The sequence below is a fragment of the Ipomoea nil genome, unplaced genomic scaffold (genome assembly GCF_001879475.1).
Source record: "Ipomoea nil cultivar Tokyo-kokei standard unplaced genomic scaffold, Asagao_1.1 scaffold2833, whole genome shotgun sequence".
Taxonomy (NCBI): domain Eukaryota; kingdom Viridiplantae; phylum Streptophyta; class Magnoliopsida; order Solanales; family Convolvulaceae; genus Ipomoea; species Ipomoea nil.
The window spans coordinates 12,539-29,926 of NW_017619261.1; the positions used below are offsets into that span (position 1 = coordinate 12,539).

The window sequence follows — 17,388 nt, forward strand, 5'->3', positions numbered from 1 at the left end:
TATCCCCTGTGGGGATCGATGCCATGATGGCGAACTATATTATCACCTAGATACAACACAAGTGCAAATTATATTAATTCAAACCTAATAACATCTTATTAAGTGCACCATTTGTGGGGATCGAACCCACGACCATGTGGTTAAAAGCCACACGCTCTACCACCGAGCTAAGATGGTCAACTATATTAATTTTTAGAGCTTCGTTTAGGAAACAACACATGTACAAATTTTTAAATTTATATACTTCGAAACTACATTAAAAGTATTAAAAATAAATAAAGAAAAAATATATGAAAGAGTTGGTTGACCAATGAATAGTAAACATATTAGGTAAAATGTGAAAAATGGAATAACTGACTTAGTTTATCCAAAAGAAACACATTTTCCATGTCTAATCTAGTATGTTAATTAAATACCAATCGCGTTAAATCGTAACAGAAATTAAAAATATGTTAGAATAAAAGGTTTCTGGTACTTTGTGCTTCTTGTGTTAATATTTTAATATTTTCTTTTAGTTTTACCCTTACATAACTCTAAGTTATATTTTTGTTTGTTGTAGTGTAATTTTCTATTAATTTAGTATCAATAAAAATATAATAGGTTTTGATATTTTCATAAACTTTTGTTTTCCTCTCATTTATAGAAGAAATCAACTCAAGTACCGTTTATATTTCATAAATCAAGACAGTTTCAACCTAGAACTATCGTCAAATTAAGAGCAATCTATCGCAAGTTCAAAATGAATTGTTTGACAAAAAGGAAAGTGAAAGTAAATCATTTGGATAAATAGTCAACATCTCTCATTTAAGTGAAGTAACACAAGTACAAATTATATTATTTCAAACATGACAAATTTAAAATTTTTTTTCCTCTCTCACTCTGATTTAAGGAAGAAATGGGTGAAAATACTAATTCAACCGCGCGCGTTGCCACCTGTGAGGATCGATGCCGTGATGGCGAACTATAATATCACTTAGATAATACACAAGTACAAATTATATTGTTTCAAACATGACAAATTTTAAAATTTTTTTTCCTCTCTCACTCTGATTTAAGGAAGAATTCAACCGCGCCCATTATCCCCTGTGGGGATCGATGCCATGATGGCGAACTATATTATCACCTAGATACAACACAAGTGCAAATTATATTAATTCAAACCTAATAACATCTTATTAAGTGCACCATTTGTGGGGATCGAACCCACGACCATGTGGTTAAAAGCCACACGCTCTACCACCGAGCTAAGATGGTCAACTATATTAATTTTTAGAGCTTCGTTTAGGAAACAACACATGTACAAATTTTTAAATTTATATACTTCGAAACTACATTAAAAGTATTAAAAATAAATAAAGAAAAAATATATGAAAGAGTTGGTTGACCAATGAATAGTAAACATATTAGGTAAAATGTGAAAAATGGAATAACTGACTTAGTTTATCCAAAAGAAACACATTTTCCATGTCTAATCTAGTATGTTAATTAAATACCAATCGCGTTAAATCGTAACAGAAATTAAAAATATGTTAGAATAAAAGGTTTCTGGTACTTTGTGCTTCTTGTGTTAATATTTTAATATTTTCTTTTAGTTTTACCCTTACATAACTCTAAGTTATATTTTTGTTTGTTGTAGTGTAATTTTCTATTAATTTAGTATCAATAAAAATATAATAGGTTTTGATATTTTCATAAACTTTTGTTTTCCTCTCATTTATAGAAGAAATCAACTCAAGTACCGTTTATATTTCATAAATCAAGACAGTTTCAACCTAGCACTATCGTCAAATTAAGAGCAATCTATCGCAAGTTCAAAATGAATTGTTTGACAAAAAGGAAAGTGAAAGTAAATCATTTGGATAAATAGTCAACATCTCTCATTTAAGTGAAGTAACACAAGTACAAATTATATTATTTTTTCCTCTCTCACTCTGATTTAAGGAAGAAATGGGTGAAAATACTAATTCAACCGCGCGCGTTGCCACCTGTGAGGATCGATGCCGTGATGGCGAACTATAATATCACTTAGATACAACACAAGTACAAATTATATTATTTCAAACATGACAAATTTTAAATTTTTTTTTCCTCTCTCACTCTGATTTAAGGAAGAAATGGGTGCAAATACTAATCCAACCGCGCCCGTTACCCCCTGTGGGGATCGATGGCATGATGGCGAACTATATTATTACTTAGATACAACATAAGTGCAAATTATATTACTTCAAACCTAACAACATCTTATTATGTGCACCATCTGTGGGGATCGAACCCACGACCACGTGGTTAAAAGCCACGCGCTCAACCACTGAGCTAAGATGGTCAACTATATTAATATTTATAGCTTCGTTTAGGAAACAACACATGTACAAATTTTAAAATTTATATACTTCGAAACTACATTAAAAGTAATAAAAACAAATAAAGAAAAAATATATGAAAGAGTTGGTTGACCAATGAATAGTAAACATATTAGGTAAAATGGGAAAAATGGAATAACTGACTTAGTTTATCCAAAAGAAACACATTTTCCATGTCTAATCTAGTATGTTAATTAAATACCAATCGCGTTAAATCATAACAGAAATTAAAAATATGTTAGAATAAAAGGTTTCTGGTACTTTGTGCTTCTTGTGTTAATATTTTAATATTTTCTTTTAGTTTTACCCTTACATAACTCTAAGTTATATTTTTGTTTGTTGTAGTGTAATTTTCTATTAATTTAGTATCAATAAAAATATAATAGGTTTTGATATTTTCATAAACTTTTTTTTTCCTCTCATTTATAGAAGAAATCAACTCAAGTACCGTTTATATTACATAAATCAAGACAGTTTCAACCTAGCACTATCGTCAAATTAAGAGCAATCTATCGCAAGTTCAAAATGAATTGTTTGACAAAAAGGAAAGTGAAAGTAAATCATTTGGATAAATAGTCAACATCTCTCATTTAAGTGAAGTAACACAAGTACAAATTATATTATTTTTTCCTCTCTCACTCTGATTTAAGGAAGAAATGGGTGAAAATACTAATTCAACCGCGCGCGTTGCCACCTGTGAGGATCGATGTCGTGATGGCGAACTATAATATCACTTAGATACAACACAAGTACAAATTATATTATTTCAAACATGACAAATTTTAAATTTTTTTTTCCTCTCTCACTCTGATTTAAGGAAGAAATGGGTGCAAATACTAATCCAACCGCTGATTTAAGGAAGAAATGGGTGCAAATACTAATCCAACCGCGCCCGTTACCCCCTGTGGGGATCGATGGCATGATGGCGAACTATATTATTACTTAGATACAACATAAGTGCAAATTATATTACTTCAAACCTAACAACATCTTATTAAGTGCACCATCTGTGGGGATCGAACCCACGACCACGTGGTTAAAAGCCACGCGCTCAACCACTGAGCTAAGATGGTCAACTATATTAATATTTATAGCTTCGTTTAGGAAACAACACATGTACAAATTTTTAAATTTATATACTTCGAAACTACATTAAAAGTAATAAAAACAAATAAAGAAAAAATATATGAAAGAGTTGGTTGACCAATGAATAGTAAACATATTAGGTAAAATGGGAAAAATGGAATAACTGACTTAGTTTATCCAAAAGAAACACATTTTCCATGTCTAATCTAGTATGTTAATTAAATACCAATCGCGTTAAATCGTAACAGAAATTAAAAATATGTTAGAATAAAAGGTTTCTGGTACTTTGTGCTTCTTGTGTTAATATTTTAATATTTTCTTTTAGTTTTACCCTTACATAACTCTAAGTTATATTTTTGTTTGTTGTAGTGTAATTTTCTATTAATTTAGTATCAATAAAAATATAATAGGTTTTGATATTTTCATAAACTTTTGTTTTCCTCTCATTTATAGAAGAAATCAACTCAAGTACCGTTTATATTACATAAATCAAGACAGTTTCAACCTAGAACTATCGTCAAATTAAGAGCAATCTATCGCAAGTTCAAAATGAATTGTTTGACAAAAAGGAAAGTGAAAGTAAATCATTTGGATAAATAGTCAACATCTCTCATTTAAGTGAAGTAACACAAGTACAAATTATATTATTTTTTCCTCTCTCACTCTGATTTAAGGAAGAAATGGGTGAAAATACTAATTCAACCGCGCGCGTTGCCACCTGTGAGGATCGATGCCGTGATGGCGAACTATAATATCACTTAGATACAACACAAGTACAAATTATATTATTTCAAACATGACAAATTTTAAATTTTTTTTTCCTCTCTCACTCTGATTTAAGGAAGAAATGGGTGCAAATACTAATCCAACCGCGCCCGTTACCCCCTGTGGGGATCGATGGCATGATGGCGAACTATATTATTACTTAGATACAACATAAGTGCAAATTATATTACTTCAAACCTAACAACATCTTATTAAGTGCACCATCTGTGGGGATCGAACCCACGACCACGTGGTTAAAAGCCACGCGCTCAACCACTAAGCTAAGATGGTCAACTATATTAATATTTATAGCTTCGTTTAGGAAACAACACATGTACAAATTTTAAAATTTATATACTTCGAAACTACATTAAAAGTAATAAAAACAAATAAAGAAAAAATATATGAAAGAGTTGGTTGACCAATGAATAGTAAACATATTAGGTAAAATGGGAAAAATGGAATAACTGACTTAGTTTATCCAAAAGAAACACATTTTCCATGTCTAATCTAGTATGTTAATTAAATACCAATCGCGTTAAATCATAACAGAAATTAAAAATATGTTAGAATAAAAGGTTTCTGGTACTTTGTGCTTCTGGTGTTAATATTTTAATATTTTCTTTTAGTTTTACCCTTACATAACTCTAAGTTATATTTTTGTTTGTTGTAGTGTAATTTTCTATTAATTTAGTATCAATAAAAATATAATAGGTTTTGATATTTTCATAAACTTTTTTTTTCCTCTCATTTATAGAAGAAATCAACTCAAGTACCGTTTATATTACATAAATCAAGACAGTTTCAACCTAGCACTATCGTCAAATTAAGAGCAATCTATCGCAAGTTCAAAATGAATTGTTTGACAAAAAGGAAAGTGAAAGTAAATCATTTGGATAAATAGTCAACATCTCTCATTTAAGTGAAGTAACACAAGTACAAATTATATTATTTTTTCCTCTCTCACTCTGATTTAAGGAAGAAATGGGTGAAAATACTAATTCAACCGCGCGCGTTGCCACCTGTGAGGATCGATGCCGTGATGGCGAACTATAATATCACTTAGATACAACACAAGTACAAATTATATTATTTCAAACATCACAAATTTTAAATTTTTTTTCCTCTCTCACTCTGATTTAAGGAAGAAATGGGTGCAAATACTAATCCAACCGCTGATTTAAGGAAGAAATGGGTGCAAATACTAATCCAACCGCGCCCGTTACCCCCTGTGGGGATCGATGGCATGATGGCGAACTATATTATTACTTAGATACAACATAAGTGCAAATTATATTACTTCAAACCTAACAACATCTTATTAAGTGCACCATCTGTGGGGATCGAACCCACGACCACGTGGTTAAAAGCCACGCGCTCAACCACTGAGCTAAGATGGTCAACTATATTAATATTTATAGCTTCGTTTAGGAAACAACACATGTACAAATTTTTAAATTTATATACTTCGAAACTACATTAAAAGTAATAAAAACAAATAAAGAAAAAATATATGAAAGAGTTGGTTGACCAATGAATAGTAAACATATTAGGTAAAATGGGAAAAATGGAATAACTGACTTAGTTTATCCAAAAGAAACACATTTTCCATGTCTAATCTAGTATGTTAATTAAATTCCAATCGCGTTAAATCGTAACAGAAATTAAAAATGTGTTAGAATTAAAGTTTTCTGGTACTTTGTGCTTCTTGTGTTATAATTTTAATATTTTCTTTTAGTTTTACCCTTACATAACTCTAAGTTATATTTTTGTTTGTTGTAGTGTAATTTTCTATTAATTTAGTATCAATAAAAATATAATAAGTTTTGATATTTTCATAAACTTTTTTTTTCCTCTCATTTATAGAAGAAAACAACTCAAGTACCGTTTATATTACATAAATCAAGACAGTATCAACCTAGCACTATCGTCAAATTAAGAGCAATCTATCGCAAGTTCAAAATGAATTGTTTGACAAAAAGGAAAGTGAAAGTAAATCATTTGGATAAATAGTCAACATCTCTAATTTAAGTGAAGTAACACAAGTACAAATTATATTATTTCAAACATGACAAATTTTAAATTTTTTTGCTCTCTCACTCTGATTTAAGGAAGAAATGAGTGCAAATACTAATTCAACCGCGCGCATTGCCACCTGTGGGGATCGATGCCATGATGGCAAACTATAATATCACTTAGATACAACACAAGTGCAAATTATATTACTTCAAACCTAACAACATCTTATTAAGTGCACCATCTGTGGGGATCGAACCCACGACCACGTGGTTAAAAGCCACGCGCTCTACCACTGAGCTAAGATGGTCAACTATATTAATATTTATAGCTTCGTTTAGGAAACAACACATGTACAAATTTTTAAATTTATATACTTCGAAACTACATTAAAAGTAATAAAAACAAATAATGAAATAATATATGAAAGAGTTGGTTGACCAATGAATAGTAAACATATTAGGTAAAATTTGAAAAATGGAATAATTGACTTAGTTTATCCAAAAGAAACACATTTTCCATATCTAATCTAGTATGTTAATTAAATACCAATCACGTTAAATCGTAACAGAAATTAAAAATATATTAGAATTAAAGGTTTCTGGTACTTTGTCCTTCTTGTGTTATAATTTTAATATTTTCTTTTAATTTTACCCTTACATAATTCTAGGTTATATTTTTGTTTGTTGTAGTGTAATTTTCTGTTACTTCTAATATCAATAAAAATATAATAGGTTTTGATATTTTCATAAACTTTTTTTTTCTCTCATTTATTGAAGAAAACAACTCAAGTATCGTTTATATTACATAAATGAAGACAATATCAACTTAGCACTATAGTCAAATTAAGAGCAATCTAACGCAAGTTCAAAATGAATTGTTTGACAAAAAGGAAAGTGAAAGTAAATCATTTGGATAAATAGTCAACATCTCTCATTTAAGTGAATTAACACAAGTACAAATTATATTATTTCAAACATGACAAATTTTAATTTATTTTTTCCTCTCTCACTCTGATTTAAGGAAGAAATGGGTGAAAATACTAATTTCGACCGCACGCGTTGCCACTTGTGGGGATCGGTGCCATGATGGCAAACTATAATATCACTTAGATACAACACAAGTGCAAATTATATTACTTCAAACCTAACAACATCTTATTAAGTGCACCATCTGTGGGGATCGAATCCACGACCACGTGGTTAAAAGCCACGCGCTCTACCACTGAGCTAAGATGGTCAGCTATATTAATATTTATAGATTCGTTTAGGAAACAACACATATACAAATTTTTAAATTTATATACTTCGAAACTTCATTAAAAGTAACAAAAAAAATAAAGAAAAAATATATGAAAGAGTTGGTTGACCAATGAATAGTAAACATATTAGGTAAAATGTGAAAAATGGAATAACTGACTTAGTTTATCCAAAAGAAACACATTTTCCATGTCTAATCTAGTATGTTAATTGAATACCAATCGCGTTAAATCGTAACAGAAATTAAAAACGTGTTAAATTAAAGGTTTCTGGTACTTTGTGCTTCTTGTGTTATAATTTTAATATTTTCTTTTAATTTTACCCTTACATAACTCTAAGTTATGTTTTTGTTTGTTGTAGTGTAATTTTCTATTACTTCTAATATCAATAAAAATATAATAGGTTTTGATATTTTCATAAAGTTTTTTTTTTCTCACATTTATAAAAGAAAACAATTCAAGTACCGTTTATATTACATAAATGAAGACAATATCAACCTAGCACTATCGTCAAATTAAGAGCAATCTAACGCAATAAGTTCAAAATGAATTGTTTGACAAAAAGGAAAGTGAAAGTAAATCCTTTGGATGAATAGTCAACATCTCTCATTTGAGTGAATTAACACAAGTAAAAATTATATTATTTCAAACTTGACAAATTTTAAATTTTTTTTCCTCTCTCACTATGAGTTAAGGAAGAAATGGGTGAAAATACTAATTCAACCGCGCGCGTTGCCACCTGTGGGGATCGATGCCATGATGGCGAACTATAATATCACTTAGATACAACAAAAGTGCAAATTATATTACTTCAAACCTAACAACATCTTATTAAGTGCACCATCTGTGGGGATCAAACCCACGACCACGTGGTTTAAAGCCACACACTCTACCACTGAGCTAAGATGATCAACTATATTAATATTTATAGCTTCGTTTAGGAAACAACACATGTACAAATTTTTAAATTTATATACTTCGAAACTACATTAAAAGTAATAAAAACAAATAAAGAAAAAATATATGAAAGAGTTGGTTGACCAATGAATAGTAAACATATTAGGTAAAATGTGACAAATGGAATAATTGACTTAGTTTATCCAAAAGAAACACATTTTCAATTTCTAATCTAGTATGTTAATTAAATACCAATCATGTTAAATCGTAACAGAAATTAAAAATATGTTAGAATTAAAGATTTCAGGTACTTTGTGCTTCTTGTGTTATAATTTTAGTATTTTCTTTTAATTTTACCCTTACATAACTCCAATTTATATTTTAGTTTATTGTAGTGTAATTTTCTGTTACTTTAATATCAATAAAAATATAATAGGTCTTGATATTTTCAAAAACTTTTTTTTTCCTCTCATTTATAGAAGAAAATAACTCAAGTACCGTTTATATTACATAAATCAAGACAATATCAACCTAGCACTATCGTCAAATTAAGAGCTGTCAAAAGGAAAGTGAAAGTAAATCATTTGGATAAATAGTCAACATCTCTCATTTAAGTTAAGTAACACAAGTACAAATTATATTATTTCAGACATGACAAATATTAAATTTTTTTTCCTCTCTCACTCTGATTTAGTAAGAAACGGGTGTAAATACTAATTCAACCGCGCGCGTTGCCACCTGTGGGGACCGATGCCATGATGGCGGACTATATTATCACTTAGATACAACACAAGTTCAAATTATATTAATTCAAACCTAACAACATCTTATTAAGTGCACCATCTGTGGGGATCGAACCCACGACCACGTAGTTAAAAGCCACGCGCTCTACCACTGAGCTAAGATGGTCAACTATATTAATATTTATAGCTCCGTTTAGGAATCAACACATGTTCAAATTTTTAAATTTAAATACTTCGAAACTACATTAAAAGTAATAAAAACAAATAAAGAAAAAATATATGAAAGAGTTGGTTGACCAATGAATAGTAAACATATTAGGTAAAATGTGACAAATGGAATAATTGACTTAGATTATCCAAAAGAAACACATTTTCCATGTCTAATCTAGTATGTTAATTAAATACCAATCGCGTTAAATCGTAACAGAAATTAAAAATATGTTAGAATTAAAGGTTTCTGGTACTTTGTGCTTCTTGTGTTATAATTTTAATATTTTCTTTAAATTTTACCCATACATAACTCTAAGTTATATTTTTGTTTGTTGTAGTGTAATTTTCTGTTACTTCTAATAACAATAAAAATATATTAGGTTTTGATATTTTCATAAACTTTTTTTGTTCTCTCATTTATAGAAGAAAACAACTCAAGTACCGTTTATATTACATAAATCAAGACAATATCAACCTAGCACTATCGTCAAATTAAGAGCAATCTAACGCAAGTTCAAAATGAATTGTTTGACAAACAAGAAAGTGAAAGTAAATCCTTTGGATCAATAGTCTACAGCTCTCATTTAAGTGAAGTAACACAAGTACAAATTATATTATTTCAAACATGACAAATTTTAAATTTTTTTTTCCTCTCTCACTCTGATCTAAGGAAGAAATGAGTGCAAATACTAATTCAATCGCACGCGTTGCCACCTATGGGGATCGATTGCATGATGGCGAACTATAATATCACTTAGATACAACACAAGTGCAAATACATCTTATTAAGTGCACCATCTATGGGGATCGAACCCACGACCACGTGGTTAAAAGCCACGCGCTCTACCACTGAGCTAAGATGGTCAACAATATTAATATTTATAGCTTCGTTTAGGAAACAACACATGTTCAAATTTTTAAATTTATATACTTCGAAACTACATTAAAAGTAATAAAAGCAAATGAAGAAAAAATATATGAAAGAGTTAGTTGACCAATGAATAGTAAACATATCAGGTAAAATGTGAAAAATGGAATAATTGACTTAGTTTATCCAAAAGAAACACATTTTCCATGTCTAATCTAGTATGTTAATTAAATACCAATCGCATTAAATCGTAACAGAAATTAAAAATATGTTAGAATTAAAGGTTTCTGGTACTTTGTGCTTCTTGTGTTATAATTTTAATATTTTCTTTTAATTTGACCCTTACATATCTCTAAGTTATATTTTTTTTTTTGTTGTAGTGTAATTTTCTGTTGCTTCTAATAACAATAAAAATATAATCGGTTTTGATATTTTCATAAACTTTTTTTTTTCTCTCATTTATAGAAGAAAACATCTCAAGTACCGTTTATATTACATAAATCAAGACAATATCAACCTAGCACTATCGACAAATTAAGAGGAATCTAACGCATGTTCAAAATGAATTGTTTGACAAAAAGGAAAGTGAAAGTAAATCCTTTGGATAAATAGTCAACATCTCTCATTTAAGTGAAGTAACACAAGTACAAATTATATTATTTCAAACATGACAAATTTTAAATTTTTTTCCCTCTCTCACTCTGATTTAAGGAAGAAGTGGGTGCAAATACTAATTCAACCGCGCGCATTGCCACCTGTGGGGATCGATGTCATGATGGCGAACTATAATATCACTTAGATACAACACAAGTGCAAATTATATTACTTCAAACCTAACAACATCTTATTAAGTGCACCATCTGTGGGGATCGAACCCACAACCACATGGTTAAAAGCCACGCGCTCTACCAGTGAGCTAAGATGGTCAACTATATTAATATTTATAGCTTCGTTTAGGAAACAACACATGTACAAATTTTTACATTTATATACTTCGAAACTACATTAAAAGTAATAAAAACAAATAAAGAAAAAATATATGAAAGTGTTGGTTAACCAATGAATAGTAAACATATTAGGTAAAATGTGAAAAATGGAATAATTGACTTAGTTTATCAAAAAGAAACACATTTTCCATATCTAATCTAGTATGTTAATTAAATACCAATCGCGTTAAATCGTAACAGAAATTAAAAATATGTTAGAATTAAAGGTTTCTGGTACTTTGTGCTTCTTGTGTTATAATTTTAATATTTTCTTTTAATTTTACCCTTACATAACTCCAATTTATATTTTAGTTTGTTGTAGTGTAATTTTCTGTTACTTTTAATATCAATAAAAATATAATTGGTTTTGACATTTTCATAAACTTTTTTTTTCTCTCTCATTTATAGAAGAAAACAACTCAAGTACTGTTTATATTACATAAATCAAGGCAATATCAACCTAGCACTATCGTCAAATTAAGAGCAATCTAATGCAATTTCAAAATGAATTGTTTGACAAAAAGGAAAGTGAAAGTAAATCCTTTGGATAAATAGTCAACATCTCTCGTTTAAGTAAAGTAACACAAGTACAAATTATATTATTTCAAACATGACAAATTTTAAATTTTTTTTCCTCTCTCACTCTGATTTAAGGAAGAAATGGGTGCAAATACTAATTCAACCGCGCGCATTGCCACCTGTGGGGATCGATGCCATGATGGCGAACTATAATATCACTTAGATTCAACACACGTGCATTTTATATTACTTCAAACTTAACAACATTTTATTAAGTGCACCATCTGTGGTGATGGAACCCACTACCACGTGGTTAAAAGCCACGCGCTCTACCACTGAGCTAAGATGGTCAACTATATTAATATTTATAGCTTCGTTTAGGAAACAACACATGTACAAATTTTTACATTTATATACTTCGAAACTACATTAAAAGTAATAAAAACAAATAAAGAAAAAATATATGAAAGAGTTGGTTGACCAATGAATAGTAAACATATTAGGTAAAATGTGAAAAATGGAATAATTGACTTAGTTTATCCAACAGAAACACATTTTCCATATCTAATCTAGTATGTTAATTAAATACCAATCGCGTTAAATCGTAACAGAAATTAAAAATATGTTAGAATTAAAGGTTTCTGGTACTTTGTGCTTCTTGTGTTATAATTTTAATATTTTCTTTTAATTTTACCCTTACATAACTCTAAGTTATATTTTTGTTTGTTGTAGTGTAAATTTCTGTTACTTCTAATAACAGTAAAAATATAATAGGTTTTGATATTTTCATAAACTTTTTTTTCTCTCATTTATAGAAGAAAACAACTCAAGTACCGTTTATATTACATAAATGAAGACAATATCAACCTAGCACTATCGTCAAATTAAGAGCAATCTAACGCAAGTTCAAATTGAATTGTTTGACAAACAAGAAAGTGAAAGTAAATCCTTCGGATCAATAGTCAACAGCTCCCATTTAAGTGATGTAACACAAGTACAAATTATATTATTTCAAACATGACAAATTTTAAATTTTTTTTTCCTCTCTGACTCTGATTTAAGGAAGAAATGATTGCAAATACTAATTCAATCGCACGCGTTGCCACCTGTGGGGATCGATGCCATGATGGCGAACTATAATATCACTTATACACAACACAAGTGCAAATACATCTTATTAAGTGCAACATCTATGGGGATCGAACCCACTACCACGTGGTTAAATGCCACGCGCTCCACCACTGAGCTAAGATGGTCAACTATATTAATATTTATAGCTTCGTTTAGGAAACAACACAGGCACAAATTTTTAAATTTATATACTTATAAACTACATTAAAAGTAATAAAAACAAATGAAGAAAAAATATTTGAAAGAATTGGTGGACCAATAAATAGTAAACATATTAGGTAAAATGTGACAAATGGAATAATTGACTTAGTTTATCCAAAAGAAACACATTTTCAATTTCTAATCTAGTATGTTAATTAAATACCAATAGCGTTAAATCGTAACAGAAATTAAAAATATGTTAGAATTAAAGGTTTCAGGTACTTTGTGCTTCTTGTGTTATAATTTTAGTATTTTCTTTTAATTTTACCCTTACATAACTCCAATTTATATTTTAGTTTGTTGTAGTGTAATTTTCTGTTACTTTTAATATCAATAAAAATATAATAGGTTTTGACATTTTCATAAACTTTTTTTTTCTCTCTCATTTATAGAAGAAAACAACTCAAGTACCGTTTATATTACATAAATCAAGGCAATATCAACCTAGCACTATCGTCAAATTAAGAGCAATCTAACGCAATTTCAAAATGAATTGTTTGACAAAAAGGAAAGTGAAAGTAAATCCTTTGGATAAATAGTCATCATCTCTCGTTTAAGTGAAGTAACACAAGTACAAATTATAATATTTCAAACATGACAAATTTTAAATTTTTTTTCCTCTCTCACTCTTATTTTAGGAAGAAATGGGTGCAAACGCGCGCATTGCCACCCGTGGGGATCGATGCCATGAGGGCGAACTTTAATATCACTTAGATACAACACAAGTGCATTTTATATTACTTCAAACTTAACAACATTTTATTAAGTGCACCATCTGTGGGGATCAAACCCACGACCACGTGGTTAAAAGCCATGCGCTCTACCACTGAGCTAAGATGGTCAACTATATTAATATTTATAGCTTCGTTTAGGAAACAACACATGTACAAATTTTTACATTTATATACTTCGAAACTACATTAAAAGTAATAAAAACAAATAAAGAAAAAATATATGAAAGAGTTGGTTGACCAATGAATAGTAAACATATTAGGTAAAATGTAAAAAATGGAATAATTGAGTTAGTTTATCCAACAGAAACACATTTTCCATATCTAATCTAGTATGTTAATTAAATACCAATCGCGTTAAATCGTAACAGAAATTAAAAATATGTTAGAATTAAAGGTTTCAGGTACTTTGTGCTTCTTGTGTTATAATTTTAATATTTTCTATTAATTTTACCCTTACATAACTCCAATTTATATTTTAGTTTGTTGTAGTGTAATTTTCTGTTACTTTTAATATCAATAAAAATATAATAGGTTTTGACATTTTCATAAACTTTTTTTTTCTCTCTCATTTATAGAAGAAAACAACTCAAGTACCGTTTATATTACATAAATCAAGGCAATATCAACCTAGCACTATCGTCAAATTAAGAGCAATCTAACGCAATTTCAAAATGAATTGTTTGGCAAAAAGGAAAGTGAAAGTAAATCCTTTGGATAAATAGTCAACATCTCTCGTTTAAGTGAAGTAACACAAGTACAAATTATAATATTTCAAACATGACAATTTTTAAATTTTTTTTCCTCTCTCACTCTTATTTTAGGAAGAAATGGGTGCAACCGCGCGCATTGCCACCCGTGGGGATCGATGCCATGAGGGCAAACTTTAATATCACTTAGATACAACACAAGTGCATTTTATATTACTTCAAACTTAACAACATTTTATTAAGTGCACCATCTGTGGGGATCGAACCCACGACCACGTGGTTAAAAGCCACGCGCTCTACCACTGAGCTAAGATGGTCAACTATATTAATATTTATAGCTTCGTTTAGGAAACAACACATGTACAAATTTTTACATTTATATACTTCGAAACTACATTAAAAGTAATAAAAACAAATAAAGAAAAAATATATGAAAGAGTTGGTTGACCAATGAATAGTAAACATATTAGGTAAAATGTAAAAAATGGAATAATTGACTTAGTTTATCCAACAGAAACACATTTTCCATATCTAATCTAGTATGTTAATTAAATACCAATCGCGTTAAATCGTAACAGAAAATAAAAATATGTTAGAATTAAAGGTTTCAGGTACTTTGTGCTTCTTGTGTTATAATTTTAATATTTTCTATTAATTTTACCCTTACATAACTCCAATTTATATTTTAGTTTGTTGTAGTGTAATTTTCTGTTACTTTTAATATCGATAAAAATATAATAGGTTTTGACATTTTCATAAACTTTTTTTCTCTCTCTCATTTATAGAAGAAAACAACTCAAGTACCGTTTATATTACATAAATCAAGGCAATATCAACCTAGCACTATCGTTAAATTAAGAGCAATCTAACGCAATTTCAAAATGAATTGTTTGACAAAAAGGAAAGTGAAAGTAAATCCTTTGGATAAATAGTCAACATCTCTCATTTAAGTGAAGTAACACAAGTACAAATTATATTATTTCAAACATGACAAATTTTAAATTTTTTTTCCTCTCTCACTCTGATTTTAGGAAGAAATGGGTGTAAATACTAATTCAACCGCGCGCATTGCCACCTGTGGGGATCGATGCCATGATGGCAAACTATAATATCACTTAGATACAACACAAGTGCATTTTATATTACTTCAAACCAAACAACATCTTATTAAGTGCACCATTTGTGGAGATCGAACCCACGACCACGCGGTTAAACGCCACGCGCTCTACCACTGAGCTAAGACGGTCAACTATATTAATATTTATTGCTTCGTTTAGGAAACAACACCTGTAGAAATTTTTAAATTTATATACTTCGAAGCCACATTAAATGTAATACAAACAAATAAAGAAAAAATATATGAATGAATTGGTTGACCAATGAATAGTAAACATATTAGGTAAAATGTGACAAATGGAATAATTGACTTAGTTTATCCAAAAGAAACACATTTTCCATGTCTAATCTAGTATGTTAATTAAATACCAATCACGTTAAATCGAAACAGAAATTAAAAATATGTTAGAATTAAAGGTTTCTGGTACTTTGTGCTTCATGTGTTATAATTTTAATATTTTCTTTTAATTTTACCCTTACATAACTCTAATTTATATTTTAGTTGGTTGTAGCGTAATTTTCTGTTACTTTTAATATCAATAAAAATATAATAGGTTTTGATATTTTCATAAACTTTTTTTCTCTCTCATTTATAGAAGTAAACAACTCAAGTACCATTTATATTTCATAAATCAAGACAATATCAATCTAGCACTATCGTCAAATTAAGAGCAATCTAACGCAAGTTCAAATGGAATTGTTTGACAATCAAGAAAGTGAAAGTAAATCCTTTGGATCAATAGTCAACAGCTCTCATTTAAGTGAAGTAACACAAGTATAAATCATTTAAATGAAGTAACACAAGTATAAATTATATTATTTCAAACATGACAAATTTTAAATTTTTTTTTCGTCTCTGACTATGATTTAAGGAAGAAATGATTGCAAATACTAATTCAATCGCACGCGTTGCCACCTGTGGTGGATGGCGAACTATAATATCACTTATACACAACAGAAGTGCAAATACATCTTATTAAGTGCACCATCTATGGGGATCAAACTCACTACCACGTGGTTAAATGCCACGCGCTCTACCACTGAGCTAAGATGGTCAACTATATTAATATTTATAGCTTCGTTTAAGAAAAAACACATGCACAAATATTTAAATTTATATACTTCGAAACTACATTAAAAGTAATAAAAACAAATAAAGAAAAAATATATGAAAGAGTTGGTGGACCAATAAATTGTAAACATATTAGGTAAAATGTGACAAATGGAATAATTGACTTAGTTTAACCAAAAGAAACACATTTTCAATTTCTAATCTAGTATGTTAATTAAATACCAATCGCGTTGAATCGTAACAGAAATTAAAAATATGTTAGAATTAAAGGTTTCAGGTACTTTGTGCTTCTTGTGTTATAATTTTAGTATTTTCTTTTAATTTTACCCTTACATAACTCCAATTTATATTTTAGTTTATTGTAGTTTAATTTTCTGTTAATTTTAATATCAATAAAAATATAATCGGTTTTGACATTTTCATAAACTTTTTTTTTCTCTCTCATTTATAGAAGAAAACAACTCAAGTACCGTTTATATTACATAAATCAAGGCAATATCAACCTAGCACTATCGTCAAATTAAGAGCAATCTAACGCAATTTCAAAATGAATTGTTTGACAAAAAGGAAAGTGAAAGTAAATCCTTTGGATAAATAGTCAACATCTCTCGTTTAAGTGAAGTAACACAAGTACAAATTACATTATTTCAAACATGACAAATTTTAAATTTTTTTTCCTCTCTCACTCTGATTTTAGGAAGAAATGGGTGCAAATACTA

At 29.2% G+C, this 17,388-nt stretch overlaps 13 non-coding genes across 13 annotated transcripts; all 13 read right to left on the minus strand.

Annotated features, from left to right (window-relative positions):
- Positions 1 to 105: 105 nt before the first annotated feature.
- Positions 106 to 177, minus strand: TRNAK-UUU. The gene has a single exon. It is a non-coding gene; the product is annotated as a tRNA-Lys (tRNA).
- A 1,005-nt stretch (positions 178 to 1,182) lies between these two features.
- On the minus strand, positions 1,183 to 1,254 carry TRNAK-UUU. The gene has a single exon. It is a non-coding gene; the product is annotated as a tRNA-Lys (tRNA).
- A 997-nt stretch (positions 1,255 to 2,251) lies between these two features.
- Positions 2,252 to 2,323, minus strand: TRNAK-UUU. Its single transcript has one exon. It is a non-coding gene; the product is annotated as a tRNA-Lys (tRNA).
- Positions 2,324 to 3,361: 1,038 nt separating this feature from the next.
- Positions 3,362 to 3,433, minus strand: TRNAK-UUU. The gene has a single exon. It is a non-coding gene; the product is annotated as a tRNA-Lys (tRNA).
- A 997-nt stretch (positions 3,434 to 4,430) lies between these two features.
- TRNAK-UUU lies at positions 4,431 to 4,502 on the minus strand. The gene has a single exon. It is a non-coding gene; the product is annotated as a tRNA-Lys (tRNA).
- Positions 4,503 to 5,539: 1,037 nt separating this feature from the next.
- Positions 5,540 to 5,611, minus strand: TRNAK-UUU. Its single transcript has one exon. It is a non-coding gene; the product is annotated as a tRNA-Lys (tRNA).
- An 854-nt stretch (positions 5,612 to 6,465) lies between these two features.
- Positions 6,466 to 6,537, minus strand: TRNAK-UUU. Its single transcript has one exon. It is a non-coding gene; the product is annotated as a tRNA-Lys (tRNA).
- An 857-nt stretch (positions 6,538 to 7,394) lies between these two features.
- On the minus strand, positions 7,395 to 7,466 carry TRNAK-UUU. The gene has a single exon. It is a non-coding gene; the product is annotated as a tRNA-Lys (tRNA).
- A 1,753-nt stretch (positions 7,467 to 9,219) lies between these two features.
- Positions 9,220 to 9,291, minus strand: TRNAK-UUU. Its single transcript has one exon. It is a non-coding gene; the product is annotated as a tRNA-Lys (tRNA).
- An 836-nt stretch (positions 9,292 to 10,127) lies between these two features.
- TRNAK-UUU lies at positions 10,128 to 10,199 on the minus strand. The gene has a single exon. It is a non-coding gene; the product is annotated as a tRNA-Lys (tRNA).
- Positions 10,200 to 11,057: 858 nt separating this feature from the next.
- Positions 11,058 to 11,129, minus strand: TRNAK-UUU. The gene has a single exon. It is a non-coding gene; the product is annotated as a tRNA-Lys (tRNA).
- A 2,680-nt stretch (positions 11,130 to 13,809) lies between these two features.
- On the minus strand, positions 13,810 to 13,881 carry TRNAK-UUU. Its single transcript has one exon. It is a non-coding gene; the product is annotated as a tRNA-Lys (tRNA).
- An 845-nt stretch (positions 13,882 to 14,726) lies between these two features.
- On the minus strand, positions 14,727 to 14,798 carry TRNAK-UUU. Its single transcript has one exon. It is a non-coding gene; the product is annotated as a tRNA-Lys (tRNA).
- Positions 14,799 to 17,388: the final 2,590 nt, after the last annotated feature.